Source organism: Hyaena hyaena, unplaced genomic scaffold, assembly GCF_003009895.1.
Source record: "Hyaena hyaena isolate Hyena2069 unplaced genomic scaffold, ASM300989v1 scaffold_299, whole genome shotgun sequence".
Lineage (NCBI taxonomy): Eukaryota > Metazoa > Chordata > Mammalia > Carnivora > Hyaenidae > Hyaena > Hyaena hyaena.
This window is the reverse complement of record NW_024080930.1, coordinates 1,559,249-1,573,069: the sequence shown is the minus strand read 5'-3', so window position 1 is coordinate 1,573,069 and position 13,821 is coordinate 1,559,249. Positions and strand designations below refer to the sequence as shown.

At 46.6% G+C, this 13,821-nt stretch overlaps 1 protein-coding gene across 2 annotated transcripts in view; it reads right to left on the bottom strand.

Annotated features, from left to right (window-relative positions):
• LHFPL2 (LHFPL tetraspan subfamily member 2) overlaps positions 1-13,821 on the bottom strand; it is a 161,360-nt gene that overhangs the window by 138,640 nt on the left and 8,899 nt on the right. The window contains exons 2-3 of one of the 2 annotated variants that reach the window (XM_039247439.1): positions 6,751-6,825; positions 1,269-1,442 (exon numbers count right to left, since the gene is read on the bottom strand). The gene's annotated coding sequence lies outside the window, so the exon portion shown is untranslated. The remainder of the gene's footprint in view (positions 1-1,268; positions 1,443-6,750; positions 6,826-13,821) is intronic. The other variant, XM_039247440.1, reaches the window with a different exon arrangement.

Genomic DNA, 13,821 nt, shown 5'->3' with positions numbered 1-13,821 from the left:
ACCAAAGTTATAGAGGTGAACAAGCAAGGCATCCCGGGGCCCCTGCCCTTATGGGGTCTTGGTCAAGTCATCTGGTACCTTCAACTGAAATCAAAGGACTTTGACAAGCTCTTTTAAGTCCCTTCCAGCTCTTCTATTCCCCACTCTCTGCGTTAGTGCCAAGAAGGGACTGAAGCATTCTGGAATGTTCTGCTTCCATGAACAGATGCTATTTTTACTCCACGTACATATAGCTCAGGCTGCAAACGTGTGACTTATCTCCATTCTGCCAAGCAAAAACGACTCATTTTCATCCCAGAGTTTTATTAGACTAAGTGGAGCCCTCCTCTAGAAGGCCCAGAGGCATGCACACCTCAGGCTCCTTGGCACAGAGACCCCCACCACCCTATTCCTTTCACATAGAGGAAATCTGGTTCCTTCAGATCAAAACTACAGAAAAACAGGAGCAGGGCTGCCAAGCCTTCCTCACATGTTGCCTGGGTTTGTTTATTTCTTCTTCATCAACTCACATCATTTCTGACACTGCACTTCAACTTCCTGGACACGGCCAGAGAGAAAAGCTTTTAAGAGGCACTGAAGTGTGGCCAACTTCTGATTAGCCGCAGTCATGAAGGGAAGGAACAGCACCCGGCCAAGGTAGGAGGACTCTTGCCTCTAAGTACCACAGGGCAAAGATTCTTGAACAGAATGTGGAGAAGCATTAGTGAAACAAGTGAAATGCCCCCCCCCCCCCAAAAAACATTCCCCTCAGCTAACATTTCAGGAAAACACTTGGCCAGAGTTTTACTTTCTGGGAGTTCCCAAGAGCCCCACATCTACCAGAAAGGGCGGGGTGTACAATTACCATCATCAACGGACAGGGGGAAACATCAGCTCCAGAATCAATGGGGGCATCGACTTTGGTAAGAACTATACAAATGGGATCTAGGATTAAAGGCACTTAACAGCAGTTAAGGTTTTTGTTAGCACATCTTAAGAGAAGTGCTCTTTTGCCTCAGAAGTAAGTTCACAAATATTAAGCAGAAATGTATGCAGTACAGGGAGGGAGAAACTGGAGAGAAGAAAGTAAGGGTATAAATGAAGATGGACGTGGGAAAAGCTGGGCTGCAGAAATGAACCAGCAAGAGGCAGTGGTGTAGACACTTGATGCCACTGTCCTTCCAGATCATATGCACAGGTTTTCCAGAAGTTACTCAACACTTTAGGACTGTTTCAGATATGCAAATAGCCCTTCCCACCTCCCCTCTTCAATCTCCCCTAATACCCACCTTGTCTTGTCTGGCCCACCCTGGTCCTTTGCTCCCCTTCAGAAAGAAACGAGGTTGCCTTGAGGGATGGTGCCAGCTGGTGGCTGGTGCGGAGAACTATCTATTAACCACTACTTTTCTCTCCCTTCTCTTGGAAGAATCTGTATCGTTCTCCTCCTCCTCCTTCTTCTGTTCCTTCAATGATAATCACAGAGAACTTAATTTGAAAGTTGGAAGTCTGGAGAGAGAACCCCGGCTCCCCTACTTCCCTCCTGGGGAACCTAGAACAAGTCCCAGAACTTCTGCCTTACTCCCTTCTCTACACACACAGGCAGACGGGAATAGTTGCCTACTGAATGAGGCTTTAGGAAGCAGCAGACGTGAACACACATTAGTAAAAGGCGAAAGATTTATACGATCTGAAGAGAAACTAGACTATGTGAACACACATTAGGAACAGAACAGGATGAAGCAAACAGAAGGCGTGGCTCCCAACTCTCCACCATAAGACTAAACACTTGGCACACTGCTCATCTCAAAGGAATGTCATGACCATCATGCTCCCAATAAATCACGACAGCAGGTGACGGGCAAGCCTTCTTCAGAAGTAAGAGACGCGATGCCAATTCTAACGGAGCTCTCGTCTGGTGGATTTCATTATTTCCAGTGTGGATGCCATGTTCCCGAGTCACTGGCAGAGTGCTGGACACGCATCAGCTGCTCTGAGTCACTAACTCTCACTCACTTAGAGCAGGAGAAACTGTGTTCCTGATCACAGGGCCCGGAATGGTGACTGTGCCTCCTCAGGCCGTCCCTGGTGCCTCGGAAATCCAGGTATCGGTCCCCTGAAGGGAAAAAGTCAGCACCCATGAGGCTCCGCTCATCCCCAAATGCCATCTCACCGTGACAAAGATCTCAGAGGGGCTAATGAAATTATCTCCTCTGCCTTTTATTCCTCAGTAACAACCACAAAATTAGATGAAATGACCCCCTGCTCCTCTAATTTAAGGCCTATTTTATTACCTTCAACCCCAATTCTCTCTCTTTTCAACGGATGTAAGACCCTGAAGACCCACAAGCCCATGGGATTAGTAACCGACAGCCCCTTCCTCCCGGCCTGCTCTCCAGAGGGCGCTTCTGCTGCCCCCAGGGTGGGGTCACAATCAGTTCAATCTTCATGCTTCAGAGACGTCCCCTTTGAACAAGATCAAATGTTTCTCCACCCCTGCCTGGTGCTCCGCTCAAAGGAGCAGCGGCCCCTTCTCACTCAGAGCATTAACGTCAACTCAGCCAGAAAGGCGAAGGCAAAAAGGAGCAGGTCGGCTCGGTTAATTGTCCTCCAGGCTCGGACGCAGGCCCCCTCAAACCAGCACCTTGGGAGGGCTGATTACCCCCATAAAATGTGAAGTGCACTTTGAACCCAGGAACAAGGAGAATGAGAACTATTTTCCCCAGCCTGCTGGGCCGCGCTGGGAGCTTCTGCTATTTGTTTTCTTTTTCAGCTTGTAGCCATAAAGGGTAGAAGGACACTGTGCAGTCACCCCAGGCAGGGAGGCGAGCACCGCGGCCTGCCCATCAGGAAATAAAGGAGAAGAAAGATAAGCATCAGTGGAGGCGGCCTAAAGGGAGCCAAACACGTCCTCTAGCTTCGAAGAAGGAACCTGAGAGAACAGAATTCCGGAAGCCTCAGAAACCACTCAATGTAAGAAATGCTTTCTAGAGAAAAGGAATCATTTCAAATGCAGAATACTTACTCTTCGTCATTAAAAGAGATGAAAGAGGGAATTTTTTCACTCGTTTGCCTATTTGGAAAAGAGACTTTTATTAACTAGTTATCCGAAAGCGTCCTTCCAACTCAGGTCCGTAATTGTAAAAAGATGCTAAGAAACAGGAAACAGCCATTTCTTAACCGAAAGAGGACATGAGAGTGGCCAAAACAATAGTCCTTTCATAAAGCAAAGTCCAAGATATTCCATTTACAAGCTAGTTTTCCTGGAAACAAGTACTTATAAGTTATCTCTCAAATCAACAACAAGCTTCTACAGTGGATAAGGCAGACCAGCCCACACATCACAGCTCAGAAGTGACCTGATCAAAGTAAAAAGGAGCTCCTAAGTGATGCCCTGAATGTGCCCTGGAAATGGAATAAAGCAAACTCTTCCCAGACACGTCAGTGCCTGGGTACAGCTTTACAATGAACCTCAAAAGCCTATTTAGGAGACATGGCTTCTTCTTTCAGAAGAAGAAACGATAAAGGCTTTACCTGAGAAAAACAAAGGCACCTGGCGGGGTGGGGGGGGGGTGTCCCATTTGCTTTTTGTGTGTATCTATAACCAGCTGCCGTCTGGGTTCCCAGGCATTTCAGCAATAAAGGAAATGGTCAGTCAGAGACCAGCACACTGACGACACTGGAGTCTGAGACCAGCAGAAGAGTTGCTGTGTCCGCTAGTTGCCTTTGCTCTGATGGCTCCCAAACGTCTACTGTGGACACAAGGGGCCCATGCTGGACAGTGTCTTTGGATCAAGGCCAATGCTCCAAAACAGCCATCTTAACCACACACACACACACACACACACACACAAGCTCTGATATACAGATTTTACTGGTAGGGCACAATAGGCTCATCTTTAGAAACAATAAACATTTCATGACAGAACACCACGCTGTAAGTCCAGAACACAAAGTTCAGAAGCTCTAAGAAAATTCAAGAACTGGAGCACATCTCGGGCTTATCAGAGGGACGTGGGGTAGTCAAGATTCAACCAGAGAAGGCTGTAAAGTGTGCCTGAGCGCACACCTATGTGTGAGAGCCCCATATGGGGGAGGACAGCTGAGTAACTTGATGACTTGACCACCGCATTTTTTTCTAACCAGGTTAGAACTGTATTGCAAAACAGGAGTCACTCTGAGAATCAGCTATCTCCCAGAAGCTCAATGAGTCGCTAACTGTTAACAATTTGGAAGCATTCCTCATGTATTTGGGAGCATAAGAACTAGACACACAACAACTACCTTGCATTTAGTTTCTCCAAGAATGGTGCAAAATAGTCAATAACAGTCAAATTCCAAAACCTACTATAAAGCTAAAGCTCATTCATATTTTAACAAGTGGGCTTTTAAACTGCAATTAACTTCCTTCATTTATTTTTCAAATATGGCAGACAGACTGGCTTACATGGAGACTGGGAATTCCGGGGCAAAACTGAAGTCCTCGCTCTACCAAAACCCTAGGAAATTGTACGAACATGAACAGGGTCAACTGAGAGTCAAATTTCTTTTACTGCTTTGCTTTCCACTAAATTCTCCCACGCGGGCTGTACAACTGGGGCTCAGCACCAGGTAAAAGAAACCACAGTTGCGTGATTGCTTTTATGTGAATTTGTTGGCCAGTACCTCTACTAGGAATGCAGACACCAGAAGATAACTTCCTTCTCTCTGCTTTAGTGCCGCACACACCCAAGCAAAGCAGCTAGAAGGGCTCAACAACGAGGAGGAGCAGGATAGGAAGGAAAGAGCAAAGACTCAAGACCATATTCTCCTAGGTGAAGACCCAGGCCCCGTGCTGGCTTCAATATTCAGAGAGCCACCACCCTGGGGGTTGCTAATCCCAACCCACAGGATGAAGCCAATCAGTGCACCTCTCAAAGAACCCAATGACCTGAGAAGTCTGGAGAGGACTAAGGTACACTGCTTTAAAAGCTTTTCATTAAAGAGGCACCTGGGTGGCTTAGTTGGTTGACTGTCCGGCTCTTGATTTCAGCTCAGGTCATGATTCCAGGGTTGTGGGATCAAGCCCCACACTGGGCTCCACACTGAGTGTGGAGTCTGCCTGGGATTCTCTCTCTCTCTCTCTTTCTCTCTTTCTCCCTCTGCCCCTCTCACTCACACATGCTCTCTCTCTAAAATTTAAAAACAGGGGCGCCCAGGTGGCTTAGTCGGTTAAGCGTCCGACTTTCACTCGGGTCATGATCTTGCGGTTCGTGGGTTCGAGCCCCGCGTCGGGCTCTGTGCTGACTGCCAGCTCGGAGCCTGGAGCCTGTTTCAGAGTCTGTGACTCTCTCTCTCTCTCTCTGACCCTCCCCTGCTCACGCTGTCTCCCTCTCTCTCTCCTAGAAATAAATAAAACATTAAAAAAAGTTTTTAATTTAAAAATAAATTTTACGCTTTTTGTAAAATTTTTTAAACCTGAGCTGTGTTTTCAAACAAATGTTCAAAGCATTCAGAAATATTTTTACTTCCTCCAGATTGTACATTGGGAAAGTCTGTTGATTGCTCCCTTACTGCCTATGCACTTAGACACATGTTCAGTCCTAGAGCTGACCAGGGCTCCCAGGGCCTGGTCGACAGTGGTCTCTCCAAGAGCAAACTCGTAGCTGCAGGTTGTCATTTAGCACATTGGTGCTCCAGGACCTAGATCACTCATGACTCCACAGAAAGACAATGACATGAACACTCCTGACTTCTTTTCCCTTTCATTAGGGGGAAGAGTCTAATCTCCTACTGGCTTATAACACATTATGGTAAACTCTGAATTATGCATGGTTACATGAGGAAACAGGCACAGAATTAATCCAAAAAGGCATTTTACAAATCATTTCATTGAAGGGTAGAAATATATTGTGATTTTTTTGTGTGTGGCTGTGCCTTAACTGAGCTTACTAGAGTTGCTGGGGTTTTTTGTTTTGCTTTGTTTCATTTTGTCAGACATATTTATTCATTTACTGAAAGTCTGTTCCATGCTGGGAAACATGCTAGATGGGAGACTGCCACCAAGGAACTCACAGACCAGACGAAAAAACTGCACACAAACACGTAAGTAAAGCTCACATGGCAAGGAGTGTGCTGTGTGAGCAGATACACTGTGATTGGTTGTGCTGTAAAGCTGAGGAAAAGGCTATGTTCCAAGAAGCTTCTTCCTGATGCAGTTTGATAAATAACAAGTGAAATCTGGACTGGGTCTTAAGGGAAGAAAAAGAACCTTAAAAAATATCTTTAATGTTTATTTAGTTTTGAGAGAGAGAGAAAAAGAGAGAGAGATAGAACGTGAGCAAGGGAGGACAGAGAAAGAGGGAGACACAGAATCCGAAGCTGGCTCCAGGCTCTGAGCTGGCAGCCACAGAGCCCGACTCGGGGCCTGAACTCACAGACTGCGAGATCATGGCCTGAGCTGAAGTCAGACACTCAACTGACTGAGCCACCTAGGTGCCTCTAGAAAAAGAATTAAGGATCAGCTTACATGGATGGGAAAAGGGAGCCCTGCACAAAGAAAAGAATTTTGGGTGGTGAAAAGGCCAGCAACGCCCAGAAGAAAGCCAGCCAGGTAAACACCTTCACCCCATAAACTCTCAACAGGGGCGTGGGACCACTTCAAACCTCTCTTTATTTAAGGATTTTCTTGTTAATGAATGAGAACTCTGGATGGTTATTAAGGGGCACCATCGTGACTGAAGTTTTCCTACAAGCCGCCTGAGTGCTAGCAGGTCCCAAGAACTAACCCCTTACCTGTGTGAGTGCACTTGAACGAGATGCAAAAACCACGAGCCAGCTGTGAATTCAAGAGTCCGCTTCCCAGTTTACCTAAAAAAACAACAGGAAAGGATCATTTTTGTTAAGTTGGAATAGCCAGTCTTTTAATGTTCCCAGGAAAGTTCTGCAGACCATGCCTGGGGCTCCTTGGCCTCAAAGCAGAAAGCCTGGCCAGGGGGTTGGGTGGAGGAGACCTGAATGAGAATCCCAGGGTTGTAACACAGTGGTCTGTAAGCCAGGTACTTAACCTACCTTTGCCTCAGTTTCCTCCCCTGCAGTATCTACCTCACAGAGCCACCACACCAAGCCTGGGGTCACATGAATGAACATGTGATGGGTTTGCTGCCTTCTGAGACCTTACAATCCAGAGACAGAGAAATAAACAGGCAGTTAATCAGGACCTTGATGCAACCAATATGAGCCAAAGTGAGAAAACTGCAACGTGATGTGAAGCCTTTACAGAAGCCCTAACTGGTCCCAGAGGGGACAAAGGAAGCTCACCAGAGAAAGTGATACCTAAGCGGAGGTCTGACAAGCAGGAGACGGCAGACTAAGAGGACAAGCAAACAGCATCCCAGGGAAAAGCACCAGCAAAATGGGACGCCCTGAAAGCAAGAAGAATCCAGTGAGTTCATAGAAGAGTGAGGTTAGTGGAGCACCTAGGTGGCTCAGTCAGTTAAGTATCCGACTCTTAATTTTAGCTCAGGTCATGATCTCTCAGTTCATGTGTTCAAGCCTCTCATTGGGCTCTAACCTGATGGTGCAGAGTCTGTTTGGGCTCTCTCTCTTTCTGCCCCTCCCCCCTCTCAAAATAAATAAATTAAATTAAAAAAAAAAAAAAAGGAAAGAGGTTAGTGACCACTGGAGTATTTCAGAGGCCAAGAGGGAGGCTGGCAAGAGACAAAGCTATAAAGGGAGAAAATCACAAAAGGCCTTGCAGCCATTGTAGGACTTTGGACTTTACCTTAAGGCCAATGGCAAGCCCATGAAGGGTCTTACATAGGAGAGCAACATGGTCCAAGAAGTTTTTGGCAACACCAGAAAAAAGAAGGTCTTAGAAGGAGGCAATGAGAGCCCAACTCACAACCCCAAATGCCACATCCTGGGTCAGTGTAGAGAAGACCAACAGAGAAGGCTCTAGGGCCAGGGACCCTCTGGCACTCCAATGAACGCTGCTTTCAAATTACCGGCCTCTCTAGGACTAGGCAATTCCCCACAAGTAGACAGGCCTTCAGGAGTGGAGCCTGCCTGTCCCAACACACCCTCCAGAAGGTCATAGTGGTTCTCAAAGTGTGGTCCCCAGACCAGCAGCATCAGCATCAACTGGGAATGCAAATTCTCAGCCCATCCCAGACCTAGCAACTCAGAATCTCTGAGCATGGGAGTAATGGGTTATTAAAAGCCCACCAGGTCATCTGGATGCTCCCTAAAGGCAGTAGCAACAAATGGGGGCAGTGCCTAGATGGGGTCGGGGAGGGTACAGAGCTGGCCTGGCCTATTACCTTTGATGTCCATTTTTGCTTACAAGAAAATACACTACTCTGTTGAGGCTTGAAAGCCCTCCTAGCCCCGCAGAGTGATGGGTAGAGAGCCCAGGACCCACCACTGGGGTAGGGATGTGGTGCTGCAGGAGGATTTTGTTTCCCCAAGACATGCCCCATCCCCTTGTGCAGCCTGCATGTGCTTCGGCGCAGGCAAAGGAACCCCAGCTTCAGGAAAGTGGACACGCACTTCTCTTTTTTATCCATTCATTTTAAAATATGGATTGCTTCACGGATGTGTGTCACCTTTGCACTGGGGCCTTGTTGTCCCAGTGTTAGCCTAAGTGCAGGCACAGAGTCTGGCCACTCCAGAAAAAGAAACGAGCCATCCGGAAAGCTCCATGTGGTTTTATGGGAGGGTCAAGTTTCTTTCTGGAGTGTGAAACACACTCTGTGGTTACAGAGATAGATACCAAGGCCCAGGAGCCAGAACGTAATTCAGGGATGACAACAACCCAAATCAGCTGCCTCTCCCTTTGAGTGTCTATTGTCTCTACAGAAGAAAGAAAAAATTATCCCTCCCTCCCCAAGAAAAAGCATATTTCTGTAAAGAGCAGGCAAATCCTCACATTCTTATGTTTCTATTGTTCTTGCTTTCTCTTAACAAAAGGGGGGAAATGGGGTCCAAAACATAAAAACAGGGGCGCCTGGGAAGCCCAGTCGGTTAAGTGTCCAACTTCAGCTCAGGTCATGATCCCACAGTTTGTAGATTCAGGCCCTGAGTCAAGCTCTGTGCTGACAACTCAGAGCCTGGAGTCTGCTTTCAGATTCTGCGTCTCCCTCCCTCTCTGGCCCTCCCTCTCTCACACTCGGTCTCTTTCTCTCCCTCTCAAACATAAATAAACTTAATTGTTTAAAAATTAAAAAAAGTATTCAGATCAGGGTACGTGGTGGCTCAGTTGGTTAAGCGTCTGCCTTTAGCTCAAGTCACGATCTCACATCTCTTGAGTTCAAGCCCCACATCAGGCTCTGCACTTAGAGCCTGGAGCCAGCTTCAGATTCTGTGTTTCCCTTTCTCTGTCTCTCTCTGCCTCTGTCTCTGTCTCTCTCTCAAAAATAAATAAACATTTTAAAAAGTGTTTTAATTGAAACAACAACAGTATTCAGATCAACACAGATCATCCTGATACACTGCATGCTCCAACCACACTCAGCTTCCAGAGTCTGCTCCTCTTGCCAATGTCACAACGATGGTGGGTGGGCTGCAGGATCTCATAACAGGTCCAGCAAACACGTGTGGTCCCGCGGAACAAGCAAGGCTGCAGAAATCCCCAGCACCTTCCCTATACCCTCTGCCTGCCCACCCCGGCTCGAGCTCCAGCCTCCAGCCTCCTCACCCACTCTGTGGTACCCACACCTCTAAAGGCTTTGTACATGTTCCACAGGGTCTATGTCTCCTGTGCTACACACGTGACTAGTCGTGTTAGGGTAACGACTCCTGGGGCACCTGAGTGGCTAAGTCAGTTAAGTGTCCAGCTCAGGTCATGATCTCACTGTTTGTGAGTTTGAGCCTCCCATCCATCTCTGCACTGACAGTACAAAGCCTACCTGAGATTCTCTCTCTCCGTCCCTCCCTCTCTCTGCCCCTCCCCACTTGCTCACTCACGCTAATAAAATTTAAAAAAAAAGATAACGACTCTTCTACAGCCTCTCCTACCAGACTGTCAGCTCCCTGAGGGGCTCAATAAGCTTATCTTGATTAAATGACTGAACACACAGACATACAGACTCACCTAGAAGAAGTTCAGCCTGGATTTGTCCCCTACCCTTCTCTAGCCCAAACAGGTAAAATGACTTGTCCAAGGTCACAGAGCAAGCTAATGGTATCACCACCGGAATCAGTAAAGATGGTTCTCAGCGCTTTCTGACATTCACAAGCTGTGTGTTCCCTCCCACCTTTCCTGGGTACCAGGAAACCAGTACCCCTTGAAGACAAAGGTATTTTATGTGTAATTGATGTCTTCATTTTTGGTGTGCTTTATTTCAAGACCTTCCCCAAGAGCATGAAGGAACATCTTGTGGATCTCAGAGTGAGGGGCACCAAGGCCAACCTAAAGACAGAGCAGAGGCCCTGGGAGAAGCAGGGGCAGGAAATGGCCATGGGTAAGAGTGTGGATCAGTCTTTGAAGAAGTTCCCAGAGTTCTGGTCCTGAGATGTACTTCTGTGTAACTTCTCTATTAGTTCAGGCTTACTCAGGCAACAGGGGTAAAGACAATCTCCCAACCCATCATTATGCTGTTCTGAAAACACACTGTGTCACTCAAACAAGCTTTGGCTTTGATAAGAGGATGTCCAAGCTCAGAGCTCACCCAGGAGCTGTGAACTATTCTCTGCAGATATGACAGAGAAAGCATGCACCACCACACACTTTCTAGCTGGCACGGAGTCTCAGAAGAGTCAAGCCCTTCTCAAAACAGACTGGGAAAAAGCCCCTCGGTAGAGGAAGGAAGGTCTCTCCTACTGGCCAGGTTCACCTCTTAAGCAGGCATGGAAACAGCACCATTTCCTGAGCTTTGCTCTCAAAATTAAACAGACTTTTATAAAAAAGCAAAATAACGCCAAGTAAAATTAGGATATTTAATCTTAATTTTCTCATATAGATCACCTGGCTTTTCATTACAACTGGTCAAGTATATGTGAAATAGCCCCATTCAATAGGAATATGCCACACACATCATCAAGGCTATCCAAGTGCCTATAACAGAGCATGCGTGTGCGCACGAGAAGTGAACGGGGACTAGTTTTGCCTTGTGCCCTTCCAGGTAGCCTCACTCCTGGTGGGCTGGCCTGCGTACCTGCTGCCTCTAGCCATCCTCTGTGATACTGCCCTCCTTGTCAAGTGCCCACACTCTACCCCATCAAAGTCACAGTCCACTCTCTCATTCCCTGCTTCTGAGAAGCATTTTACGAAATTATTCCCGTTAAGGTGTAAATAAAAAATATGCTACCTGTCCTAGGAATCCTTATGTGTTGAATAAGAGGTTTAAAGACAAGTGTTTCACCCAAATTTCTCTAATGATAGAATTTTAGGCAAAACAGTTAAGTGAATTCCACTTTATTATTTTTTTAATTTTTAAAAGATCGAGTTCATTACTCCCACTCGGCAGTTCCTGGGGGTTTTGATGCTGTCATACAAGAGTCGAGAAATACCAAGAATCTTCTTAATCTCAGTGAGCGTCTTTAACACTACCTACAGGGATCTCTCTGCCAGATGTTGCAGGTGTACCAGTCAGGAAATCACTAGTAATAAAGACTCAAATAACCAGAGATCTCGGGCATGAAGGCTGCTTCTAATGTGGTTTATGATGGGAATGTAACAGTGTTCAAAGAAGCCCTTCTCTACAGCATCCCAATCTCATCTCACAGACCATTTCCTACTTCATCTGTTTCATAAACTGACTTGGCCTCTCGAGCGGGGCTGAGATGGACCCGGCATTTGCAGAAAGGGAGGTTAATGTTGAGATAATGACATGGAGAGTGCAACTTCTCAATCTGTCAGTTCACCTGGATCAGAACCAAACTGGTCTGTGGAGGATGAAGGGCCTCCCACCCCCATCCATTTCTGGTCAGCATTTACTTAGAAAGGGGACACTCATTATCCCCAGCTGTCTGTCTAAACCAAAGTGGGAGAGGGTGTGGGAAAAGTCAGCTGCAGGACATTCCTAAGACTTCTCCGTAGAGGCCCAGAGCATACAGCCTAGAATTTCCAAGCATGCCCCAAAGCACTTAATAGTCAGTGTCTGTAAAACCTTCCTAAAAATAACAGCCTCACAGAACTGCTGTCTTACACTGTTGAAAAAGGACTCTCTGATTCGGTTCCACCCAAGATAAGGGCCTCTTGGTAACAATAAAAGCATGTGTCAAGATAAAAATTAAAGAGATCCCATAGGGACAGAAACTAGCTCTTCACAACCAAGTACCCAAGAGGCCAAGAAAAGAACGTGTAAGGGCATCCCTCAGACATGGTCAACATCACAGGCTCAGACAGATGGGTTTCTAAACTGATGTTTCTTTACACTGGTGTTTCTAGAACCTGCCCAATCCTAAGAACTACCCAGAAGCTTTGTTTAAAAACTATAGATCCCCAGGAACCTCCCCAGTCATATAAAGTCAAAACCTCAGGAGAGGGGTCTGAGAACATCTACATATTCTAGTCAGCCAGCCCAGCAGAGTGTCAAGCAAGTTTCATAAATAATGCTCCAAATAAAGGGAAAGGTAACTTTAAAAAAAAAAAAAAAAAAAACCTTGTAATTACATTAACTGCAGTTACAGGGCCTATGAGAAAACACAGGTTTAATTAGAGGAAGTTAAAGCCTTCTTTGTCTAGTTAAAATTATGGAATAGAGTCAGCATGGAGTGAGGAAATCAACTAAAATGTAGCAAAAACAAAACCTGCCTTTTAGCTTAATCGCATCCCACCTAAGAGACTCTCCAGAACGTCCCTGCCCTAAGGACGAACTGGAAACACTGTGCAGCTGTTCCCGGTGGTGGCCATTAGGGGCCCTAATGCTCATTGTCTTAGGGCCCTCCGTCTCATCCCAACAGAAGCCAGCCCTAAGTAGCAGGCAACCAATTCTAAGTCAGACCCCACAGACGCCTCCTGGTTATCAGACTGTACAGGTTTTAGCCTCCAGCTGACGAGTCCATGGTCTTATCCACATCCCAGCTTTGTGTGAGGCCTGGCTCCATGGAGCCAGCAGCAGCAGCCTGGCAGGAAGCTCGCTAGAGATACAGAATCCCAGGCCCCATGCGGGTCTACTGAATCTGAATCTACATTTTAACAAAGTCCCAGGTAATTCTTGTGCACACTGAAGTTTGAGTGTTTTACCCCCACCTGTGGAACACCCAAGTCATCAGTTCCCCTCCCTCCACTTATGCTCTAGACCCTCAGAGGCCTCCTCCCCTCACACTCTTGTCAGTCCTAGTTTGTCTTGGGTCCAAACCACCATCAGTAGGGTCGAGCAACTCTCTGATGATCCAAAACCCACCTTTTCAGTAGTTAGCAAGAGGCAGTAAGTACTGATAATCTCTTCCATTCTGAAATAGGGAGCCCATTACAATAAATCCATAGAGACAACCCAAAGTCAAGCAATACCATGCAGTGTTGGCTCTCTTGGTTCCGACACAGTGTTAATGAGGGCAAGGTCACGAGCATGATTAGCTTCCTCTGTATCTTGGCATGGACTTCAACCCTCTAACCTCTGGCCACCTACAAAGGCTGACACACCCCAGTTACTGAGAAGACTCGGAAGAATGACAAGGGGAGGCCTAACAGAGCAGTACTAGTAAATAACTCAAAGAACTTCAATGACAGATGAGCAGAATGGGTCGAGGAACACAACACGCAGCCCAGAGGGATGCCTGACACGGCAGATGACCAGGTCAGAATTCAAAATCATTGGGACAGAAGTGCAAAGTCCCATCCGTGGTCAAGATTTTTAAAAATCAAACACACATACATAAGCAAGAGGAAATCTTAACGTGACGGCACTTCTCATTTTAAAA